General features: G+C 34.9%; 1 protein-coding gene across 1 annotated transcript in view; it reads left to right on the top strand.

The window, feature by feature from the left end:
• The window catches only part of PPFIA2 (PTPRF interacting protein alpha 2), a 487,632-nt gene that overhangs the window by 27,260 nt on the left and 434,858 nt on the right, over window positions 1-25,514 (top strand). The gene's annotated exons all lie outside the window — the stretch shown is intronic.

The following is a 25,514-nucleotide window of genomic DNA, read 5'->3' as shown; positions in this document are numbered from 1 at the left end:
ATCTATATGAAGATACATCATCATCTATATGAAAACTATATTATTTTAGAGATAAATGCTGTAGGAAATGTTTTTCTCTGAAAAACTGATGCATTTTCCCTTCTGGACATTAGGAACAGTTATAAATTACAGCTAAATTAGTGACCTATACTTATCATACAGATATTTTTTGGTTTTACAATACATTGTTTTAAGTAGTAAAAATAGCCAATGTTTATTAAGCACTTATAATACATCAGACACTCAGTTATCTCATTTAAATCTTTACAAAATTCCTTTGAAGTTGATAATTACAGTTGACTCTTGAATAGCATGGGGGTTGGGGCACGAGTCGCTATGTTGTCAAAAATCTGTGTGTAACTGTTGAGTCCCCAAAAACTTTACTAATAGCCTACTGTTGACTGGAATTCTTACTGATAATAAAAAAAACACATATTTGTATGTTACATATATTACATACTGTATTCTTACAATAAAGTATGCTAGAGAAAAATATGTTATTACTAAAATCATAAGGAAGAGGAAATACATTTACAGTGCTGTATGCATATTTATTGAAAAGAATCTGCATTTAATTGGACCATTTAAGTGGTTGTTCAAGGGTCAACTGTATTATTTTGTATTCCAGATGGGGGGTAAGGAGAATTATTGTCATGTCCAAGGTAAAACACCAATAAGTGATGAAGCCAAGGCATAAGCTTAGGCAGTCTGATTTCAGAACTAATTTTTTAAAAAATACCAACTACGAGTTAATATCCTAGTTTTAAATTTGGGAGATTTTTATATCTGCGATTCTATTTTCTCTTAAAACTTGGGTAATCTGATGACTAGATTTGTATTTATTCATGGAAACAATGAGCGTAAACTGAGTAGCAATTGATCCATTAGGCACATTTCACCAGGGCTCTCACGATTGTACTCATGGGAGCTGAGACCCTGAATGATCAAAGTGATTATGTTCTCTTTGTTTTGATCATTGGGATATTCAGAACATTTATGATTGAACAGTAATTTTTTTCTTCCTTCTGGTATTGATTTTTAATGTTCATAGTTCTCTAATGAACATAATTTGTTGTGCATTTCTTTTTAGGCATGCCAAAGTTTTTGTAGGATGCTTTATTTGACTATTGTGCTAATAGTGCTCTTCGTGTAATTGTATAAAGAACTTGGGCTTTAAATAGACATAATTTTGTCAAAAAGAATTTAAATAGATTGCTATGGAAGAGTATTAGAGCTTCTGTGGTGGAGTTGTGTTATTCTTAAGTATATGAAATTTGTGTAGCTAAAAATATATGGATGGTATAGTATCAGTGCTATATCATGAGATTATGAAGAAAGGAGTGGAGTTGTTTTTAGAAAATACTTGTAGTAAAATAATACTTTTCTAATGAAAAAATTGGGGGGATATGCTTTGTGAGACCCCTAATTACAGCTACCTAGTCACTGGGGACAATTTTAGAGCTCCAATAGCCCTTGTGTGTGTGTGTGTGTGTGTGTGTGTGTGTGTGTATGCTTTTTAAGTGGAATGAAATAAACATGTATTAATGGAATAAAAATTCTGCACAATTCGCTCTACCAGATATAGAAAACATGGTAGCCACAAGCCCTGCCTAGTTGGAGCTTAAAAATGCATGGAGGGATACAAAAGAGTTTAGAACACCTATACAGCCAAATATACAGTCCTGAAGAGCAGACTATGGTTAAGCAAAAATGATCAGGGGAATTTTTCTAGGAAAATCTTTGGGATCAACATGAAAGAATTTCCAAATTTGGCCTCATCTACACTGGTTTCCCCATTTTATTGGAGGTTTTACGCTTTTCCCCTTTATTGTAGTACTAATGTAATTTGTAATTCTTGCAGGAGGCAGTATGAACTGTCAATATTTTTGTCTTGCTAAGGTGTTATCATTTATTTCATAATCATCTGCTTGTTGCACTTTCCAAGTCGAGATTTATGGGACATTCTATATGCCAATTCTGATTTATTTGTTATTACTGCCACATAGAAACACTTCATTTTTCTCTGAGCATTTAACATTTCATCATTTCTAGGAGCTTTGATTGGTCAGAGATCTTGCAAGTTGCAGAAGTTAATTTTAACTAAATATAGTGAAAAAAGAATTAATTAGACATATACAAAGCAGTGCAGTCTCAGAAAGGAAACCCAATAGTTAGGTCTCAGAAAGAATAGGGATGAAAGAAAATCCAGGGATGTGAGCAAGAAGAAAGCGAAAGTCATTCGAATGGTGTTTGCATTCGGGTTGAGCCCCCTCCAATTCTTTTCAGTGTTTCTGACTCTGTTCAAAATTCACATTCCCAGGTAAAAGAACTGAAGCAGCTGAAGTTGATTGAGAAGCTCACACTTTGGCCAGAAGGGAGCAATACTTTCATCAGTGGTCTTAGCGTAGGTGATAGAGAGGGGTATGTTTCTAAGAAACTGAGGTCTCATTAACAGAAAGGTGGGATAGGCACTGTGCAGGGAAACTGGTAGATGACATTCCTGCTGGAGTCTTAAATTTGATCCATTTTAGTTCTACTCATACTTGTGTAGCTCTTGGCTGTACAAGAATGAAGTTAGAATATGCATTTGACATACAGATGCAAATGTATTTAGTGCCAGTAACTTCAACCAATTTTTCCTCCAAAAACATATTTTATAATCAGTTAGAGCTTTTTCCAGAAACATTTCTCTTCCTAATTAAAGAATCCTGTTGAGAGCAACTGTCTGCCCAGAAGTAAGTAACAATTAGGGATTTGATTTTATTTGAAATTTAAGACATGAACATATATAGGCGATGCTGCTTCACCAATTATATCATAGGTTACTCATATTTGATCCCTTAAGGGACTCATATTTGACCCCTTAGAGAATGCCAGATTAGGTTTAAACTGCATTAAGTATTCTTGAGGTTTACCAACTCTAAGCATATTAGAAGGGATATTTTGTTAGTAAAGCAAACATCACTCTTAAACTGCAAGCAAATGAAATAAATGCTTTAACACCCAAATATTCTATATAGTTAAAAAGAGAACATTTAAATAAATTAAACTAATTGTGCTATATGTTACTTACCAGAAATATACTATTTAAAAAATTTTTTAATGTTTATTTATTTTTGAGAGAGCGAGAGAGAGGGAGCATGAGTGGGGGAGGCGCAGAGAGAGAGGGAGACACAGAATCCAAAGCAGGCTCCAGGCTCAGAGCTGTCAGCACAGGGCCCAATGCGGGGCTTGAACCCACGAACTGTGAGATCATGACCTGAGCTGAAGTCGGATGCTTAACCAACTAAGCCACCCAGGCACCCCAGAAATATACCATTTTTAAAAGTCAGAGGACATATATACTATTTTGTAATGACTTTTTCCTGGCAAAATATTAAAGTATAATTGCAGAAAAGAATTGAAGTTTTATTCATTTATCTTTTTAAGATCTCTGGTTAAATACTGTTTTGAATATTTTTTTTAATGTTTATTTATTTTTTGAGAGACAGAGCATGAGCAAGGGAGGGGACAGAGAGAGAGGGAGTCACAGATTCCGAAGCAGGCTCCAGGCTCCGAGCTGTCAGCACAGAGCCCGAAGCGGGGCCCAAACTCACGGCCCTCGAGATCATGACCTGAGCCAAAGTCGGATGCCTAACTGACGGAGCCACCCAGGCTCCCCTTGAATACTGTTTTAATTAAAATAAAGATATTTAATTGAAAGATTTAACTCCTCCACATATATCTGTTTGACATCATTTTCTAATGTCATTGATATCTCAACATATTTAAAAAAGAGAAGTGTGACACAGAAATGGAAATTAGGCTTCTATTTCAAGGATATCTCAGAAAGGGCTAATCACCACACCAAGAAGTTTTTTTTCTTTTTCTTTTTAATGTTTATTTATTTTTGAGAGAGAGAGAGAGACAGCATGAGCAGGGGAGAGGCAGAGAGAGAGGGAGACACAGAATCTGAAGCAGGCTCCAGGCTCTGAGCTATCGGCACAGAGCCCCAGTGTGGGGCCCAAACTCATGAGCCATGAGATCATGACCCGAGCCAAAGTTGGTGGCTTAACCAACTGAGCCACTCAGGTGCCCCCACGCTAAGAAGTTTTTACTGGCAAATAATCAGGAAGCACTATTAGGATCAGAAATTCTTATGTAGGAGATTGACATCAGAATGAGATATGGACTATTTAAGGTAAAGCCAGAAACAAGAAATTGTGTTTGAAGAAAACAAGGTATGGCTTTGCATTGGAGAATATAAAGTATTTTGATGTAATTGAGTTACTGGATATAGTTACTCTACATTCAACAACAACAACAGAGCACAGAAGCAACTAATAAATATTTCTATGAAGGCCAATACTAATATGAAATGGGATATTTCTTTCAAACTAATAGAAGCAACAGGATATCATTAATGTTATTGGGTATTCATGTGCAGTGTCATTTTCAAATTGCTTTATAACTACTTACTGATTACCCTTCAAGGATGGTCTGCTGTTCTCCATTCATCAACTTGAGCATAAAATACTTTGCATTGGACCTAGTAGAACTGACAATTTATGGAGCTATAGTCATCCTGGAAGTAGCTGACTGTTGCATGTAAGGAAAATATGGCTCACTTGCTTGAAACCATATCACCATTTCTCTTCCCCAATGTGCTGGAGTTACAGCTAGAATAAATGCCATGCTCATGCCAGACTGTGAGCATGCATTCTCTGTACATCAGCCAGCTTGCTCTCATCCTCTTGCAGTTTTGCCATTGATGGGGTGACATTAAGATTCAGGACTTAAATGAAACCTAATACACAGAAACTGCTCAAATATTTATAGCAGAACTTCCTTCAAATGTACTAACTGGAAGTTGCTTTCCATATACTTTAGAACTCTATCCTTGTCTTTTAGCTTCAGTGAGATTTTTTCATTGTAGAAATTCCCTAAAATTTAGAAGGTAGACCAGATGGCTTTTGAGAGACCTCCTGGTTCTAAAAGATATCTTGTGGAACAGAGCACTTTTGTTTTCTTAGTATAAGAGCTCAACACCCTACAATGATCTGTAAGGCTCTTTATGATTTGTCACCACTTCTTTCCTCTTCAGCTTAGTTCCTACCTACCTCATTACCCATCCTCAACTACTTCAGCCACATCCACCTTCTCAAACTTCCTAGAAAATTCTAAGGCTAGTTCTTTTTGTTTTTGAAGTTTATTTATTTTGAGAGAGAGAGAGAGAGAGAGCTAGCATGAGTTGGGGAGGGGCATCAAGGGGAGAGAGAGAAAGAGAGAGAGAGAGAGAGAGAGAGAGAATCCCAAGAAGGCTCCCCGCTCCCCCCCCCACCCCCAGTGCAGAACCAGACTACAGGATTGATCTCACGACCCTGAGATCATGGCCTGAGCTGAGATCAAGAGTTGGATGCTTAACCGACTGAGCCACCCAGATGCCCCCAAGGCTAGTTCTGTCTTGAGTTAAAGTCTTTCTTTTGGATAACTGCATGACCAAAACTCTTAATTTCCTCAGGTCTCTGAGGAATATGTTTAATATATGTAACTTCCTGTAAATTTTCTCCATTGTATCAATGTGAAGCCAGTCCCCAGATAAGACTATTTCTTGCTTAGATTTTACCTCTTCTACTAAATCTTCCTCCTCCATTCTCCTCTTCCTTAGCCTCTGCTTCTATGGAACTTGACCCAATGCACTACTTTGGAATGTAAGCTGCCTGAGGTTAGACAATTTGTGTCCTTTATTCACTGCCACATTCTCAGCATTCAACTTGGCATCTGTAAATACTTAAATATTTTAGAATGACTGTTTTAGTCTTGAAGGCCCTAATTATTTTAGAGGATTTGAGTACTCATTCTATATTGGGTAAAGACAAGCAAACAAACAAATAACAAATAAAAATCAACCAACATTATATTCTCCACTTGCAAGCATCTTAAAATTCAGTTAAAAATGAGTTTCACTAACCTAAATCTTTTCTATTATTCTCAGTGAGCAATGGGCTTTTTGAAGTTCTGTGTGAAGATTTAGGATAAACTCTGACCTGTGGGTCAAATCCAGCCCTGTTTTGTATTGTCCGTAAGATAAGAATGTTTTTTTTGTTTGTTTGTTTGTTTTTTTACATTTTTAAATGGTTGAAAAAAGATTTAAAAATAATACTATTTCATGATGCATGGGAATTTCGTTGTATGAAATTCTAATTTCAGTGTCCATAAATAAAATTGTATTGGAATAGAGCCATGATCATTTATTCATGTATTGTCTATGGCTACTTTCATGCTACAAAGGCAGAAATTTTTAGTAATTATGAGACTATACTGCCCACAAAGCCTAAATTTTTACTCTTTGGCCCACTGCAAGAAAATGTTTGCTGATCCTTTTCCTCAGATGTAGACTCTCATGTCTCATTACCTCTTGGATTCTTAAAAGCACCTTTCATTATCACTTTAGATCATGAAATGTCTTTAATCCAACAGACCCATGACACCATACTTTTCCATGTCATTATTTTCCGACTTCTTTCATTCAAGAAACTAACTTTATTCTTTCCTGTTGGGAACTTCGTTTTTTTTCCTACTTACCAGCTGTTACATGTCTAGCTGGTAACTTTCTTAGTCATCCAAAACATTTACAACTCTCTCTGAGTATATTTGCTGTCTTACCCAGGAAAACATTCCTGCCACAGTCTTACTAGTAGAAACAAGAAAAAAAAAATTGAATACATGAAAATAGAACGAAAGATTTCCACTTGTGGCAATTTTCTTCTAAGTTTTTATTGTTTATCAGATACAAGTCCCACAGTCTTTTATTCCATATGAAACAAATTTTGTCACTATCTCTAACTTGCATTCTTAGATAACAGGTCTTTTTTTTTTTTTATCATTCCTATGAAAAGTATAGAGAGGAGCCAAAGCTTGTGTGTGTGTGTGTGTGCGTGTGTTGATGCTTTCTAAGAGGTAGTTTATTATCCAGCTGAAGAACTGTTAGGTGAGAAATAGAATCTCAAACAATAACCATGGATTACATTTGATATTAAAAATGAATGTCTTGGCAGTTTTATGAACTGCTTTATGATTTAACTATTTCAGTAGTTAGATCGTAGTGCTAATGAGTTGAAAAGGATGAACTTGTTTCCTATAGGCTAATTAGCTTTATGCTCTTCTTTGGCCATTGAAACGTCAATTTGATGAGATGTTTTGCTGGTCCAGATCTTTATTAGCATAGAGACTACAGCAACAGTGTGGATGAAACCAGTAAAATTTAATTATACAGCTTATATACACATTTGAGAAGAAACCTTATTTTATGTAAGATATTTAGATTATATTTTAATATTTATAAGTCTTATTATTCTAGATGATGCATAGATAAATATAAACTCAAAGGTAGGGGCATCTAGGTGGCTCAGGTGGTTTAGCATCTGACTTTAGCTCAGGTCATGATCTCACAGTTTGTGAGTTCGAGCCCTGTGTCGGGCTTTGTGCTGACAGCTCAGAGCCTAGAACCTGTTTTGGATTCTGTGTCCCCCTTTCCCTCTGTCCCTCCCCTGCTCATGCTGTATTTCTCTCTCTCTCCCAAAAATAAATAAACATTACAAAATTATACAAAAAAACAAAACTCAGAGGTAAAAGTGAACAATTAGCCATTGTGACTAGTTGACATAATGACAATATTAGAACCAATTTTTGTTACTGTTTCAAGGTTAATGTTATTCGTTGATTTATTCAATAAATCTATTAAAGATTTATTAAAGAAAATTGATTAAATAAATTTACTCCAGTTCTACCTAAAATTTCTCTGAACTTTGAGTTTAAATTTAAAATTTGTGGTTCCATACAAATCTTAGGATTGTTTTTCTATTTCTGTGAAGAATGCCACTGGAATTTTGAAAGAAAGTACATTGAAACTATAAATTGCTTTAGGAAATATGGGCATTCTAACAGTATTAATTTTATTGATCCATGAATACAGGATATCTTTCTATTTATTTGTGTCTTCTTCAATTTATTTAATTTGTGTCTGACAGTTTTTAGTGTAGTGATCTTTCAACTCCTTGGTTAAATTTATTTCTAAATAGTTTTGTTTGTTTTTGATGCTGTTATATATGGGATTGCTTCTGCAGTTCATTGTTAGTATATAGAAACACAATTGATTTCTGTATGTTGATTTTGTATCCTGCAACTTTACTGAATTTATTAGTTCTAATATTATTTTATGTCTTTAGAGTTTTCTGTATACACGATCATATCATTGACAGAGGCAACTTTACTTTTTCCTTTCTTACTTGTTTTTATTTGTTTTTCCTGATGAATTGCTCTGCCTAGAATTTCCAGCACTATATTAACTAGGAGTGGTGAGAGTGGGCACTCCTGTCATATCTCTGACCTTAGAGAAAAGCGTTCAACCTTTCACCATTGAGTATGATGTTAGCTATGGGCTTGTCATATATGGCCTTTACTATGCCAAGGTATGTTTCTTCTATACCCTGTTGATTGGGAGTATTTATCATGAAAGGATGTTGAATTTTGTTAAGTGCTTTTTCTGTATCTATTGAGATGATTATATGGTTTTTATCCTTTCTTCTATTAATATGGTAGATTGATTTGTATATGTTGAACTATACTTGTATCCCAAGGGTAGGTTGAAGTACCCTTGGTTACTGGTATGATCTATTTATATCCTATTGACTTTTATTTGCTAGAATTCTGTTGATAATCTTTGCAAGTGTTTGTATCAGGGATGTTATCCTATAGTTTTCTTTTCTTATAGCATCTTATCTAGCTTTGATATCAGGGTAATTGTTGCCTCATAAAATGAGCTTAGGAGTGTTCCCTTCTCTTTAATTTTCTTGAAGAATTTGAGAAGAATTGGCTTTAATTTTTCTTTAAATGTTTGGTAGAATTCACCTGTGGAGCCATATCCTGAATAGTCAAAGCATTCCTGAGAAATAAAACAATGTTGGAGGCATCAGTCTTTCTGATTTTGAACTATATTATAAAGCTATAGTAATCAAAATAGTACAGTACTGGTAATAAAATAGACATAATAGCCCAGTGGAGCAGAACTGAGAGCCCAGAAATAAATCCATACGTATATTGTCAAGTAGTATTTGACATCAGAAATAATCAGTGAAGAAAGGATGGTGTCTTCAATAAGGGTTGTTGAAAAAACTGGATATTCATATGCAGAAGAATGAAATTGGACCCCTATTTTATACTGCTCATAAAAACAACTTAAAATAGATTAAAGACTTAAGTGTAAAACCTGAAACTGCAAATCTCCTAGAAAATAACATAGGGGAAAATCTCCTTGACATTGGTCTTGGTGATGAGCTTTTGGATATGGCACCAACGTGCAAGCAACAAAAATAAAAAAATAAACAAGGGGGACTATATCAAACTAAAAAGCTTCTGTACAGGAAAGGAACCAATCACTAAAATGAAAGGACAAAAAATGGAATGGTTATCATAAAATCTGGTAAGGAGTTAATATCCAAAATATATGAGAAATTCATATAACTGAATAGCAAAAATCCCAAACCAAAACAAAAAAAATGATTTAAAAATAGGCAAAGGAACTGAATAGTAATTTTTCTAAAAAAGACTTAGAAGTGGTCAACTGGTACATAGAAAGGTGCTTAGTACCATTAATTATCAGGGTAATGCAAGTAAAAACCAGAGTGAGGTATCACCTTATATTTGTTAGAATTGTTGCTATCAAAAAAAAAAACAAAAGCAAACAAAATAAAACAAAACAAAAAACAAGAGATAACAAATAAAACAAAACAAAAAACAAAAAACAAGAAGGATGTGGAGAAAGGGGAACTTTTGCACACTTTCGATGGGAATATAAATTGACACAACCATTGTGGATAACTGTATGACGGTTCCTCAGAAAATTAAAAATAGAACGACCATATGATCTAGCAATCCCACTTTTGGGTATACATCCAAAGGAATTGAAATTACTATTTCAAAGACATATCTGCACTTTCATGTTAACTGCCTAAGTGTTGATTGATGAATGGAGAGAAATGTGGTTTGGGGGCACCTGGGTGGCTCAGTCAGTTAAGCACCCAACTTTAGCTCAGGTCATGATCTCACAGTTTGTTAGTTCAAGCCCCATGAAGGGCTCTGTGCTGACAGCTCAGTGCCTGGAGCCTGCTTAGGATTCAGTGTCTCTGTCTCTCTCTGCCCCTCCCCCAGTGCTCTCTCTATCAAAGGTAAATAAACATTAATTTTTTTTTTAAAAAGAAAGAAAATGTGGTTTTATATATAGAATGGAATATTATTCAGCCACGAAAAAGAAGGAAATCCTGCCATTTGTGACAATATGGATGAACCTTGAGGGCATTATGCTGAGTGAAATAAGTCAGAGAGCAAAAGACAAATACTTTTTGGTACCACTTATATGTGGAATCCAAAAAAAGCCAAACTTAGAGAGTAGATGAGTAGTTTCCAGGGGGTGTGGGTGGGAGAAATGATCAAAGGGTACAAACTTTCAGTTATAAAATGAATAAGTTATGAGGGCATAATGTACATTAAAGGGACTAATACTGTATGGTATACTTGAAAGTTGCTAAGAAAGTAGATAGTTGCTTGAAAGTAGATCTTAAGTGTTCTAACAAGAAAGAAAGAAAGAAAGAAAGAAAGAAGGAAAGAAAAAAGAAAGAAAGAAAGAAAGAAAAATAAAGGTAACTATGTGAGGGGATGGATGTGTTAGCTAACCTAACCTTATTATGGTAATTATTTCATAATATATATGTATATCAAAACATCACATTATACACCTTAAACTTACAATATGCTTCTTGTCAATTATATCTCAATAAGGCTGAAAAAAATTAAAATTTGTCTATACACCAAGGTCATTCATATGTAATAAGCTGTAATCGTGTTGCTAATAATACACTAAAGCTTGTTCTAAATTATTTTTATAGAGCTATAACTGATATATAACATATTAGTTTCAGGTATACAGCATAATAATTTATTATATGTATATATTGTTAAATGATCACCACAGTAAGTGTGGTTACATCCATCACCATATATAATTACATTTTTTCCTTCAATGAGAACTTTGAAGATCTATTCTTTTATCCACTTTCAAATATACAATATATTTTTATTAACTATAGTTACCATGCTGTGTATTACATCCCCATGATTTGACTTATTTTTTTATAGCTGAAAGTTTATACCCTTAAAAGTTATTTTTAAATAGTAAAAAATAAAGGTAAAATGAGATCAGAGGTATATAGGCCATTAGCTTCTCTTAAAGTCATGTGAATTATATGTTTTTATCAGTAATTATTCATTTGTTTTATATAATTTAGATTTCCTTGCCTAAACTTTGCACTCCAGCTTGAAAAGCATTACACTTAAATTACAAATGTGTTTCTCATTATTTACCCTAGCAATGAAAATTACATTCATAAAGTCTACCAGCAAATGTTACATTACTCTCATTGATGTTATGGTCCTCACCTTAATGTTATTGGGGGGAAAAAAAGAAAAAAAGCTGAGAGAAAGTACATCATATTTGATCATCTCCTAATCTGCTAATACCCAGCAGCTAACATGAGGCTTGAAAATTAAATCATCTGAAAAAATGAAGTCTTATTTATTATACCCCTCCCTTTTTAAAAAGTGTTGTCTGTATTAAACTTGGGATACCAGCATGATTTTAAACACGTGTACCAGACTCAGCAGTTAGTGTGCAGCTACTAACATGTAGTATATTCAGCTATGACATAATTAAATTCTGTTAATATTAGTAAAAAGAGGGAATAGATTAATGAAAATAAAGAATTCTCAGTCTTATAAATGTATAGAAATTGTTCCCAGGACTATACACCTATATAAATATTGTATTTCTGTGGTCTTCTGTTAACATTAGGAAATTATCTGCATATACATACCAGGGTTCTTGTGCCATTTTATGAGATTAGAGTCAGGGAGTACTTTTATATCTTCAACAATTTGAACTTCTCCTGCTGGACAGAGTAATAGTATGAATAACACCCAGGTTAATAATATGAATAATGCTAATAATACTCAGGAGAATTTGTTAACAGACTTTTCATTAATATCCATTGATCATTTACAGATATTTTATACTTTTTAAAATTTTTTAGTGCTTATTTTTGAGAGAGAATGAGAGACAGAGCGTGAGCAGGGGAGGGGCAGAGACAGAGAGAGGGAGACACAGAATTGGTAACAGGCTCCTGATGCTGGCTTGAACCCACAAACCACGAGATCATGACCTGAGCCAAAGTCAGACACTTAACCGACTGAGCCACCCAGGTGTCCCTATAGATATTTTATTTATAACAAATCATCCACCATTAACTTTTGGAAATGATAAATGTTGGCTTCTGCTCTTGACCCCATTTCATATCAAGAATTAACATATGTATTCTTCTTCAATGCCATTATTTCATAAAATTGTGGGGAAATAAGTTCAAGAATTCCTTATACTTACATAAATGGGTTAAAAAAGCTTAGGGTGGAAAGCTGCCACCACAGGGTGAAAGCACCCAAAGTTAACTAGTGAGATATTATAATGGAATCACGAGTAACTTGTATCACCTGCAGGAAATAACTTTGCATCTGGCGCCAATATACTTTGACCACAAACTCCACTTACCGCCCAGACTCTTTACTTCTTACACACAGGAGTTAATGGTTACTATCTGATTGTTTTCTTCATGTTCACCACGTGTGTAAGATCTTGAGCACTCAATAAATATGGAGACGAAACCCTTGCTCAGGGCTCTTATTTCCTCCCAGACATTAGCGTCTCTCATTTTCACTTCTGCATCCGTTCTCTTGCTGGACAAGAGAGAACTCCAAACTCACAGTCTGTGACATAAAATAATATCAACTTTATATTCCTCTTAGTTCATTGTTAAAGCCAAAGGATCTTCCCTTATCCAAGTACTATATCTCCATGAATTTTACAGTGTATCTTTCATTATTAAAGGAGTAGTTGCAAAACATAGTATTCTTATAGAATATTATCTGAAGGATATTCAGACTCTCTCTATTCCTTCATGTTCTATAGTCTAGTTATTTTTTTTCTCAGATGATATAATTTCTTTCTCATCTTCCTAGCCTTTAAATGTCACTATGCACCAAATTTCATCCTGTGTCTTCTCTTTCTACATTGAGTCTGAGGTGATCTTATCCAGTCTCATGGCATTAAATATGATGCATAATGTGACAACTCCCAGATTTCATCTACAGCTAGTAACTCTTCCTCAAGGAGGACTCATATCTGCAACTGGGTTATTCAACAGTTCCTTTTTGACATTGAATAGGAATCTGAAATTTAACATATTTATAACTTGAATACTTGATTTCCATACCCAACCCTTCAAAAAATATTGCTCACCCAACTGCCATCCACATCTTTGTAATAGATTGTATTCTTCCTGTTACTTAGACCAAAATTTGAACTAATTCTATATTTAATTTTCTTTTTCTTTCATATCTATCCAAACCAGCACTTACCTTCTTGGCTCTACTTTCAGTACATAAATGTATGCATTTATGTATATATGTATGTACACACACATATTTACATACACATTTCCCACTTCATCTGTCCCCTGCATCTTTTTAATCCATACTACTCCCCCCTCTGTTTTCTTTCCTCCACTCACACTGGCACCCTGGCTGTTCTTCTTAGAATGGTCTTTTCTCAGAGATATATGTGGATCACTTCTTCATTTAATTTAGACCTTTACTCAAGTATCAATCTCTTTTTGAGCACTACCCCACCATCCTATATAAAATGACTTTCTCCATCTCTGACTTTTTCTTACAAAGTATTTGTAGCTAACTGGCTAATTAACACTCCCCACCCTTATCTAGAATATAAGCTTTGTTAAAGCAGCAATTTTATTTTATTCTCTGCCATTTTCGCAATGGCTGCAACAAGTAATGGGCACATAGTATGCATTAAATAAATCCTGATGAACAAAAGAATCAAACTGACCTGCAGGTTAAAATAGACAGCAGAAAATGTTATGATAATGACATGAGGAATATGCTATAGGTTAAGCACATTGGCAAGCTCATGATACACTGCTAACACGTTAGGATTTACAGAACTTGTTAGAGGTAATTAAAATTGGGTTGCTGTAGAACTGTAGAAGTTGGCACTGTTGAATCAAGGAAATGCTGTCTCTAAAATTTTCATTATGACCTTGTTATAACTTCGGACTACGGTAGCTGGAAAAAAAAAGTGTAAGCTACATCAAGCACTAGACAGTATACTCTTTGAGAGTGGGAGGTAGAAGCAGTCTGCTCTGCTTTTGTCTTACGTCTACTACTCCTAGATAATAAGTATTGGCAAGTATCCGAATATGTTGTTGTGTCAATATTCTTGTCTTTCCATTAGTAATACAAATAGAACTAAGTTCGTGTTTGCTAAAGGTTAACTGAATGAGTACACTTAAAGCTCCTAGCGTGCAATCGGCCCTCAAAACATTTCTACTTTGATTGTATTTTCTAATAAACTTGTACTAAATATTAAAGGGAATCACAGAAATACTAATCATGAACATGAATCACATGGGTGTACATTTGACTTACTATTAAGCAAGAGTGAAAAAATGAAAAAAGTTAATCGTGGTATTTTAGATTTCCAGAAATAGGCTCCAGCCCTTGCCTTGAGAATAATGACCTAATGATAAAACAAAACTTTACCTACTCAGTGGGACTCTAGCCACACCATCTCTTAGAGATGTAGTTAAAAATATCAGAACCTTTAAGGAAGTTTTAGGCATGGACAGGATGGCAGCTCCATGAGCCAAGTGAAAGGCACCACAATTGGAAGTATAACCTAGCCTCTTTTTGTGGTTGATGTCCAAAAAAAAAAAAAAAAAAAAAAAAGAAAGAAAAAAAAAGAAAGAAAGAAAAGAAAAAGAAAAAAAAAACAGTGATGTCCCACTAAAACATCCTTTTGTGTTATTGTTAGAGCCACAGTGAAGGGGCTGAGTCACCCGGTAAGCCACCTGTTAAATCATGATGTTTCAAACTCTATCTACCTTCAGGATATATTTAAGAGTGGGCTGTTCATTAGTCATAACTAAAAATATGTGGTACTGAAATGTAAAGTAAAAGGCACATAGTCTCTATAACTGATACTTATTACTCAGCTCTTACTCTAAGTTTCCAAGTCTATTTAGAAGTTTAGACAGCCTTGCTGTTATTTGGGAGAGATGCATTTGCAAATAAGCATTTTTGTCCCATAGAGGAACAATATTATTAGGGACGTTTTCTTTGCAATCAATAGGAAACATTAAGTACTTTGTATCAAACTATTCAAATGGCACTTTGATACAAGCCTCAACACATTCAAACTTGCAAAATGGTTTCTCTGATATTATTTTTGACTTTTGCTGAATATTAAAGATAAAAGTGTTACTAACATATAGCATACATGTGTCATATGTATTATAATATATGTATATTGTGTGTGTGGTATGTGTAATTTTCAGTCTTGGGATAAATTAGGTCCTTTTAAAACTTGATACTATAAATCTTGATATAAAAAACTTGGTATAAAAATTAAAGTTGATATAAAATGTTGGAGGGAAAACCAATTTGACTACAAAACAGCCAACCACATACAATAAGACAAAATACATATTAAAAACTGGAAAAGATATTTGCAAGTTGAGTACATGTATTAAATACTATTAATATATGAATGATCTTAGAAATCAATGAAAATGGTAAATTTTTCAATGGAAAAAATATCACAGGCCATAAATCATTTATTGAAAAGGGGATGATATATCAACCCATATTGAATTGGCAAGTATTGATACTTTCAGTATTGCCAAGAATATGGAGAAATAGTCACTTTTGCACAATGTTGATATAATTAGAAAGAGAAAACATTTTTGAGGAGAGTACAGCAATATGAGTCAAAATTTAAAATGTGTATATTTTTATTTATTTAGCAGTTTAATTAGGGGAATTTATCTGGCAGAAATAATCAGGCATGTGTTCAAATATCTATGTACAAGGATGCAAATAAAAATATTGTTTACAACAGTAAAAAAAAAAAAGCACTAATCTAAATATCAACAGTAGGGAATTTGATAACAATATCTACTATATTTGGATGGTGGGCCAGCCTGTAACCTTTAAAAAATTTGCTATAGAGATATGCTTATGGATTTTGAAAGCTCTCATAATAGATTTTTACTAAAAAAAAAAAAAGCCTGGCTACCAATATCAGTAGCAACATGAAATTAACCTGGTTATATACATATGTGAATCTGTGTATGTGTATGTGTGTGGTATGTGTGTTTGTATGCATACCATCAGTTTGTTTGTTAATGGTAGTTTGTTAATGGCAGTGGAAGAACCAAATAAGGTTTTAGTTCTCATGGAGTGTTCTACAGAGGGAAGTTTAAGTGTAAACAACTAAGCATACAAATTAACAAGATACACTCAGAGTTGATGGTTGTTCTGAGGAAAAGAAAGGAATAATTTCTGCGTTAGGGGAAATGATGGTACTTAAAAAAGGAACTCTGGAAAGATGTCTTTTAAGTAATAATGTTTGAACTGAGACCTAAATGAAAAGAAGGAGCTTGTTGTAAGAGGACTGAGAAATCTAGCCTTCTAAGAAGAGGGAACAGCAAAGACAAGGATTCTCTGACCACAATAGGTTTGTAGGGCTCAAGCAGAAAGAAGCCATAAGTGATACAGAGATTTGAGTAAAAAATCTTGCTCTCTCACTTGAGAGAGTGTGAGAAAAAAATCTTTACTACGCTGTATGTTACCCAATTTGAATTTAAATAAATTAATTAAAAAAGAAAGATTCTGTCTGCTTCTCTCTCCCTCTGGCCCTTCCCCACTTGCACACACATACTCTCTCTAAAATAAAAAATTAAAAAAAATTTAAATATTAAAAAAAATAATCTGAGACCCTAGCAATCCAATGAATCCAGTTAGGAGTCTTTTAAAAAAGTGTATTTTAATCTTAGTGCATGTATGAGTTAAGCAGGACTAAATTTTACAGACACAAAAAATTAATGAAATAATTTTATTTTTAAAATTCCCTTGCCTTGAAAAGTAAAAAATTCAAATAGAATTGTTATTGCCTTCCTAAAACAAGGGTATTTCACCTTCCCTTCCCTAAGTTTAATTTAACAGTGAATCAGGTTCACTGAATCACAGCTAATTGTGAAGCTTTCAGAATTAGCAGAAATCTTCCATTAAGGGCCCGGTGATTATGTTTATTAGTATTTGTGGCCTGATTTGTTATTAGGTAAAGAATGCTATTACAGTGTAATCTCATGCATTTTAACAGCTGTGTTATTCCTAATCATTTGAAGGAAGCTGTAAACTGAGTCTCTTACATTAATAGAGATTCCCTAAACACAGTAGATAGTAACAATCCATTTTATTTTAAGGCATTTCACAGAAATTGGTGGTACTATGTAATTAGTTTAATGTTACTGAATGCCACTATTGCTTTATATTAACTCAGCTAAATAAAATATTAGTTGTAATTTTTGTACAAGTAATGATTTTATTAAAACAACCAGAAAACTTTTTATATGAGGGTCATTGACTTAAAAGTAATTTTTAAAGGTACCTTCCTTAATTTTACAGTAATTAATGAATGGGTCTCAAAATATCTAGTTTAGGCTTCACAAATAGATATTGACTATTTGAAGTCATTTTTAACTTAATTCTTAAATTATGTTATCATTGTACTTTTATGTTTCTTTAAAATTAAAAATATAAAGGTAATCACCATGAATATATAATCGTTACACATTTCTACCTGATGTTTATTTTATCTTTAGCTTTAACATGTATAAAGTGCTATTAGAAATCAATAGATTCAAAGGAGGGGATACATGGATTGAAAAAATTAAGTATATTTGTATGTTAATTTTCTAGGGTTCTGGAAATAAGAAAAGTAACAAATAAAGAGCCTCATTAAAAAAATAAAGGTGGTTATGAAATTTCCCATTAGTATAGGACACCTTAGATGTTTTTAGGTTTAATTAAAATTATAAAATACAGTTTCCCTAGGTAAAACTACATTAAAAATGCTCAATGCTTCCCCACATGTATTACAGATTACTACCGTGTTATATAATGCTAAACTTTTATGGTTTTCATTTAAGGCACATATTATTTAGAGAGGATTTTATGGGCTCAGTGTTGAGTAATCTCTAATCTTCTAAATTGGTCTTATCCATTCCTGGAGAATAGTATTAACTTGTTTTATAAACGTCTTAGAACAGCACAGTCCAATAGAAACAGCTGGACATGTAGTTTAAAATTTTCTGGAAGTCACATTTAAAAACAGGAAAAATAGGTGAAATAATATTAATAATATATTTTATTTAAATCAGCATGTGGCAGTAGCCACGTTTCAGGTGCTCAGAGGCCACCTGTGGCTAACAGCTCCAAATCTGGTCAAAGAAGCTTTAGAACATGCATTGATCTAGGACTTAAAAGAGTCCCTGTAGACTGTAGTTTCTCCAAAAGAGAAAGCGTGTTTCAATTAGCAAACATGGTTATAGTGGTAGAAGGCTAAATGGCTGATTAAATAATTTTGTATCATGACAGCAACTAAATGTATCACTCTGCCTTGGATTTTTGCCTTTTTACCTTTTAGTGGGATGTTATGGCTCTGAGTGAACAGTCTTCTATGCTGCAAGAACTTGTTGTATTAATTCACTGAGATGTTCTCAACCCTTGACCTGGACTGCTTTGCATTCCATATTCCTCAGACACCCTGTTCCCTGCCCCCACTCCCCAGACCTATGACTTTGAACAGGTCATTCATTCTTTCTATCTGGAATAAGCTACTGTCATTTTATGGAAAATCAAAACTCTACTTACCTTTGACGCTTGGCTCCAATGCTTTGTAAACTGTAAAATTGTAAATTTGTAAATTGGCTCCAGTGCCTCGTAAATCCATCTTAGAATCCACTAGATAGAATTCATTGACCTCTCAATAGTGGGGCCTCCATAACATTGTATTATGTCTTCTATACTGCTTGTTGCACTGTGTATATAGACTTGACATTCGTCTCATTATCTTCCTTCCCTTTCTCTCTAACTGGATTATGGACGCTCTGTGAGTACACACCATATCTTATTCATTTTAGCCAACCTGAATTCAGCTAGAGGATAGACACAACATAGGCCCCTAATAAATGTTTATAAATTATATTTAAATTGCTATCTCAAAGTATTGTACACCACAATTCTGAATTTTTCTTGTAAGTTATCTATATAGTTATTAAAATTTCTCAAGGCACATGAAGCTTGTATGTGCACATTTATATGTAATTTGAATCTGCTACTTAGTGGGATCTACTTTTGTCCTTGATTTCATCTCATTTCATTGGTGCTCACCTTTTGAAGGGCCGTGGACATTTAAGGTTGCTCTCATCAAAGAGACCCATTTGTTATCATTAAGTTTTATTAAATATTTTACAGCTATTTGCGACATCATGAAGTCGTTTCATGTATCCTTTAACCGTTGCTTTGCGTTTTTAAAACTTAGGTCCTCAAGAATGTAAACATTTTTAGAGAGTAATGACTATTTTTATTTTTATTCAACTCTCCCCATAACACCAAGCAGTTTTCTGGGAATAGTGTAGGTACTAGGTTCAGTAAAATCTTCTTGATGAACACACAATATTCCTGCATAACAATTATGTGTAATATTGAGAGGTTACTCTATATCAATATAGTTAAATTTTTTAATATTGTAAAATTTATAATAAACCCTACTTAATTATTTAAGTGTATGTTGAATGCCTGTTTCATACTTGAGTTTATTCATTCAGCTTGTTGAGTGCAACAAATTAGAGTGCAGAAAATGTATTAGATACTGAGCATGCATTAAAGAAAACAAGGGACAAGAGCCCACCCCTGTGTGTTTTACAGTATAATGAGAAGTACACATGGCAAATAAATAAGCAAACACATATAAATGAATTCTTCTTAATTCAATGAAGGAATGAATGGTTGAGGAACAGAAAAAAAAAAAAACAAGAGGAATACATATAGATGCAGTGGAGAGGGACTCTACAAATAGAGGACATTTAAACTGGGGCTTGAATGGGGTCCCTGGATGGCTCAGTTGGTACAGCATGAGACTCTTGATCTCAGGGTCATGAGTTCAAGCCCCATGTTGGGTGTAGAGTTTACCAAACTGGGGCTTGAGTGATTAGTAAATCATTGCTGTGTGAAGGTGGGAGAAAGAGCATTCCCAGGAGAGGAAACAGCCTTTGTAAGAGCACAGTGCATATTGGAATTTAAAAACTGGCCAATGCAGCTAGGACCCAGTGAGCCAGTGGGAGTGGCATGGGATGAAGATGGAGGAAGAGGGAAGGCACAGGATTAAGCAGAGATTTGCAGGCTATGCTAAGGAATTAGGTTTTACTCAAGGTTTTTAGCAATGAAGGACACGACTCATATTGAACAGAAACTAGTGGAGGAGAGCAAGAGGGCAAATGGAATAAGATTAGGGGCACATTATAGGAATTCTTATGATAGAAGCTGGTGGCTTGGGCTAGAGTTGTCACAATGGTGACAAAGAGAAGATGACATATTGTGCACCGGTTTACAGAAAATTTATCAAGAGATTGTAGATGAGGATTGAGGAAGGGTGAAGAATCAAAAATGACTAACAATTTTTCTGCTTTGCAACTTGTGGATGTTAGATTTTTTTTTTAATGAGCTGGCAGAGAAAACACAGTAAGAGGGTTGTTAAAAATAGTTTTTAGGAATGGATAGAAGGTGGCAGAGGTGGACCCTGAGTTTATCCCATCCCACACTTACAACTAGGTATCATCCACATGCAAGTCAATAAACTGGAGACTGATCCAAAGACTGACAGAACAAATTCACAACTAAATGTAAAGAAGCAGCTGCATCTGGAAGGTTGAGAAGATCAGAGAGGCAGAGGGAGTCTGCTTGTAGGAGGAAGGCAGCTTTGCATGTAGAGAGGGCAGAGAAGCAAGCCCTTGAGGGCCTAGGTTGCTCAATGATATATTTTGGTTTCTTTCTCTTTATTCTTTGCATACTTGTTAGTGGTTTTTCATATGTGGTTACCGTTAGGTTTGTACATAACATCTTCTGCATATAGCAGTCTATGTTAAGGTGATGGTCATTTAAGTTTGAACCCATTCTTTACTTCTTTCCTCCCCACATTTTAGGTATATGTTATTATATATTACATTCTTTTTTGTGAGTTTTCTTGATGGATTTTTTACAGAAATATTCATTTTTAATGCTTTGATGTTTCCTACATCTATACTGTCACTATTGGTCTCTCCTTTCTACTCAAAGAGTCCCCTTTAATATTTCTTGCAGAGCTGTTTTAGTGGTAATAGACGCCTTTCAATATTTTGTTTTTGTTTTCTTTTTCTCCGGGAAACTCTTCACTTCTACTTCTATTTTGAGTGATAGCCTTGCTGGATAGAGTTGGCTGCATATTTTTCCCATTTAGCACTTTGATTATATCATGCCACTCCCTTCTGGCTTGCAAAGTTTCTGTTGGAAAATCTCCTGTTAGACTTATGGGTCTTGTAAGTTACTGACTACTTTGGTCTTGTTGATTTGAAAATTTTTTATCATTATATTTTGCAAATTTAATTACAGTATGTCTTGGTGTGGGTCTGCTTTTGTTGCTTTTGATAGTTGCTCTCTGTGCCTCCTGGTTCTGTCTCCTTCCCCAAATTAAGGAAATTTTCATCCTTTATTTCTTCAAATAACTGCCTACCCCCTTTTCTCTCTTTTCTTCTTCTTTTTCTGAAACTTCTGTAATATCAATGTTATTATATATGCTGGAGTCACTGATCTCCCTAAGTCTATCCTTATTCTACATAATTCTCTTCTCTTTCTTTTGTAAAGATTGATTACTTTCCATTACACTGTCTTCTAGGTCACTAATTCATTCCTCTGCTTCTTCCAGCCTGCTGTTCATTCCATCAGATATGTTTCTTATTTCCTTTATTGAGAACTTTCTCTCTATGTTATTGCTTATCTCTGTATTAAGGGTCTCATTCATGTCTTCCACTTTTATCAACTCCAGTGAGTATCCTTATGATCATTGCTTTAAATTCCCTATCAGTCATGTTGCTTATATCTGTTTCATTTAGATCTCTGTCTATGGCCTTGTCTTATTCTTTCATTTGCAATTCCTTTGTCTTCTGATTTTGTCTGTCTCTCTGTGTCTGTTTCTAAGTATTAAGAAAGTCAGCTGTGTCTTCTTGAAAGTAATGACTTTATGAAGAAGAGATCCTGGAGTGTCCTGCAGTACAGTGTCTCCTATTCACCAAAACCTAGCAATTCAGGAGAACATCCTATGTGTGTTGCTTACACCCTGCTGTTATGTCTAAGTCACTTTTCCTTTTGGTTCAGTCATTTGTACTGACTCTGCCCCTTGTGGGCTGTGCTTGCTCTCTGTGGTGTTATTGGGACCCAGGCAGGACAGCTTTGAGGGGGTGTGCTTGCTGGGGAACTTGTGAGTGGGGCAGCAGTGTTAACAAAATTTGTGCTGGTCCACTAGTATTTGCCAGATCCCCCCAAACACTGCAGTGGTTAGGGGCCACATACCAAGGTAGTTGGGGGTGGGAGCCTGATTGCAATGCACAATGATGACTGGGTGTGGTTGGGTCTAGTGCCTGAGGGTGGCTGAGGATGCACAGATGGGTGCAGTGCACAATGGTAGCTGTGTGACCCAGTGACTAGGCGAGGTGCGTGCCCGGCTTTAACAAGATTTGCTTGGAGTCCAGGGCTGAAGCTATCAGACTTGGAGTATGCAAGTCCTCATGAAAATCAGTGGGGATGGCACACTGCTAGTGGGTTGGGTAGCAAGTGTCTGTGCAGTCCCATCTCTCATAGGTGTCTCTGTTCTTATGCTGGGGGAAAGGGTAGGAAAATGGCTCCTGTCAGGTCCCTCATTTTTGGAGAAGTCCCTCAACTTTCTCTGAAGCTAGTAGGAACAGATCTGTCTTCCATTTACCCATGGTGTTGTGTACACTGCCATTTTTACATTGCTTTCCTGTGTAGGCTGCTATCTCTTTAAGGGTAGCAACCTTCTATCACTAGCTCTCCCAACTTGCCTGGTGCTGAGTCAGCTGACTTTTAAAGCTACAGGCTCCAAGTTCCACTGATTCTACAACTCACAGAATTCAGCCCCTCTAGTTTTCAAAGTTAAATATTATGTGATACATCACATCAATAAAAGAAAAGGATAGAAACCATATGGTCATTTCAACAGATGCAGAACAAGTATTTGACAAAGTACAATACCCATTCATGATAAATACCCTCAACAAAGTAGGTTTAGAGAGAACATACATAATGAAGGCCACTATGAAAAACCCACAATGAACATTATGCTCAGTGGTGAAAAACTGACAGCTTTTCCCCCTAAGATCAGGAATAAGATAAGGATATCCACTGTCACCACTTTTATTCAACATACGACTGGAAGTCCTAGCTCCAGGTATAAGACAACAAAAGGAAATAACAGGAGTCCAAATCGATAAGGAGTAAGTAAAACTTTTAGTATTTGCAAAGACACGATACTATATATAGAAAACCCAAAAGACTCCACTAAACACTGGCTAGAAATGATAAATTCAGTAAATTCTCAGGATACAAAATCAATGTGCAGAAATCTGTTACATTTCTATGCACCAGTAATGAAGCAGCAGAAAGAGAAATTAAGAAAACAATCCTACTTACAGTTGAACCCAAAATAATAAGATACCTAGGAATAAACCTAACCAAAGAGGTGAAAGACCTATACTCTGAAAACTATAAAACACTGATGAAAGAAATGGAAGACAACGCAAAGAAACTGAAAGACATTCCATGCTCATGGATTAGAATTACAAATATTGTTAAAATGTCTATACTACCCAAAGCAATCTACACATTTAATGTGATCCCTATCAAAACATCACCAACATTTTTCACAGAACTAGAACAAACAATCCTAAAATTTGTATGGAACCATGAAAGACCCTGAATAGCCGAAGCAATCCTGAAAAATAAGGCACAGCCAGACATATCACAACTCTTGACTTCAAGTTATATTGTAAAAGTTATAAAAGTTATATTATGTAGTAATAAAACACTATGGTAGTGCCACAAAAATAGACACAGAGACCAATAGAACAAAATAGAAAACCCAGAAATATATCCAAAATTATATGGTCAATTAATCTTCAAGAAAGCATGTAAGAATATCCAATGGGACAAAGACAGTCTCTTCCACAAACGGTGTTGGAAAAACTGGACAGCCACATGCAAAAGAGTGATACTGGACCACTTTCTTACACCATAAACAAAAATGTGTCAAAAACGGATTAAAGGTCTAAATGTGAGACAGGAAACCATAAAAATCCCAGAAAAGAACACCGGCAGTAACTTCTTTGACATTGTCCATAGCCTCTTCTTTCTACATGTCTCCTGAGGCAAGGGAAACAAAAGTAAAAATAAGCTATTAAGACTACATCAAAATAAAAGGCTTCTTCTGCAAAGCAAACAATCAACAAAACTAAAAGGTAGCCTTATGGAAAGGGAGAAGATATTTTCAAATGACATATACAATAAAGGGTTAGTATTCAAAATATATAAAGAACTTGTAAAACTCAACACCCAAAAAACAAATAAACCAATTAAAAATGGGTGGAAGAGATGAACAGGCATTCTCCAAAGAAGAATGTGGCCAACAGACACATTAACAGATGCTCATCATCACTTGCCATCAGGGAAATAAAAATCAAAACTACAGTGTGATATCATCTAACACCTGTCAGATTGGCTACAATCAACAACACAAGAAACAGCAGGTATTGGTGAGGATGTGGGGAAAAAGGAACCTTGCGCACTGTTGGTGGGAATGCAAACTGTTGCAGCCACTGTGGAAAACAGTATGGAGGTTCCTCAAAAAGTTAAAGATAGAACTACCTTATGATCCAGAGGTCACACTACTGGGTATTTACCCTAGGAATATAATAACACTCATTCAGAGAGATCAATGCACCCTTATGTTTATAGCAGCATTATTTATAATTGCCAACATATGGAAGCCAAGATATGGAAGCAGCCCAAGTGTCCATTGATTTATGAATTGATGAAGAAAATATTATATATAAATAGAATCTTACTCAGCCATAAAAAAAGAGTGAAATCTTGCCATTTGCAATGACATGGGTGGAGCTAGAGAGTATAATGCTAAGCAAAATAAGTCAGAGAAAGACAACTACCATATGATTTCACTCATATGTGGAATTTATGAAAGAAAACCAACAAGCAAAGGGGAAAAATAAGAGACAGATCATGGGGGTGGGGGGAGAGAGAGAGAGAGAGAGAGAGAGAGAGAGAGAGAGAGAGATCAATAAACAGACTCTTAATTATAGAGCACAAACTGATGTGCTCAGAGAAGAGGAGGGTGGGGTATGGGTTTAAATAGGTGATGGGGATTATGTCATGATGAGCACAGGGTGATG

This window comes from Panthera tigris, chromosome B4 (genome assembly GCF_018350195.1).
Source record: "Panthera tigris isolate Pti1 chromosome B4, P.tigris_Pti1_mat1.1, whole genome shotgun sequence".
In the NCBI taxonomy this organism is placed as follows: domain Eukaryota; kingdom Metazoa; phylum Chordata; class Mammalia; order Carnivora; family Felidae; genus Panthera; species Panthera tigris.
The sequence above is the reverse complement of the archived record's forward strand: the minus strand, read 5'-3'. Positions and strand labels throughout refer to the sequence as shown.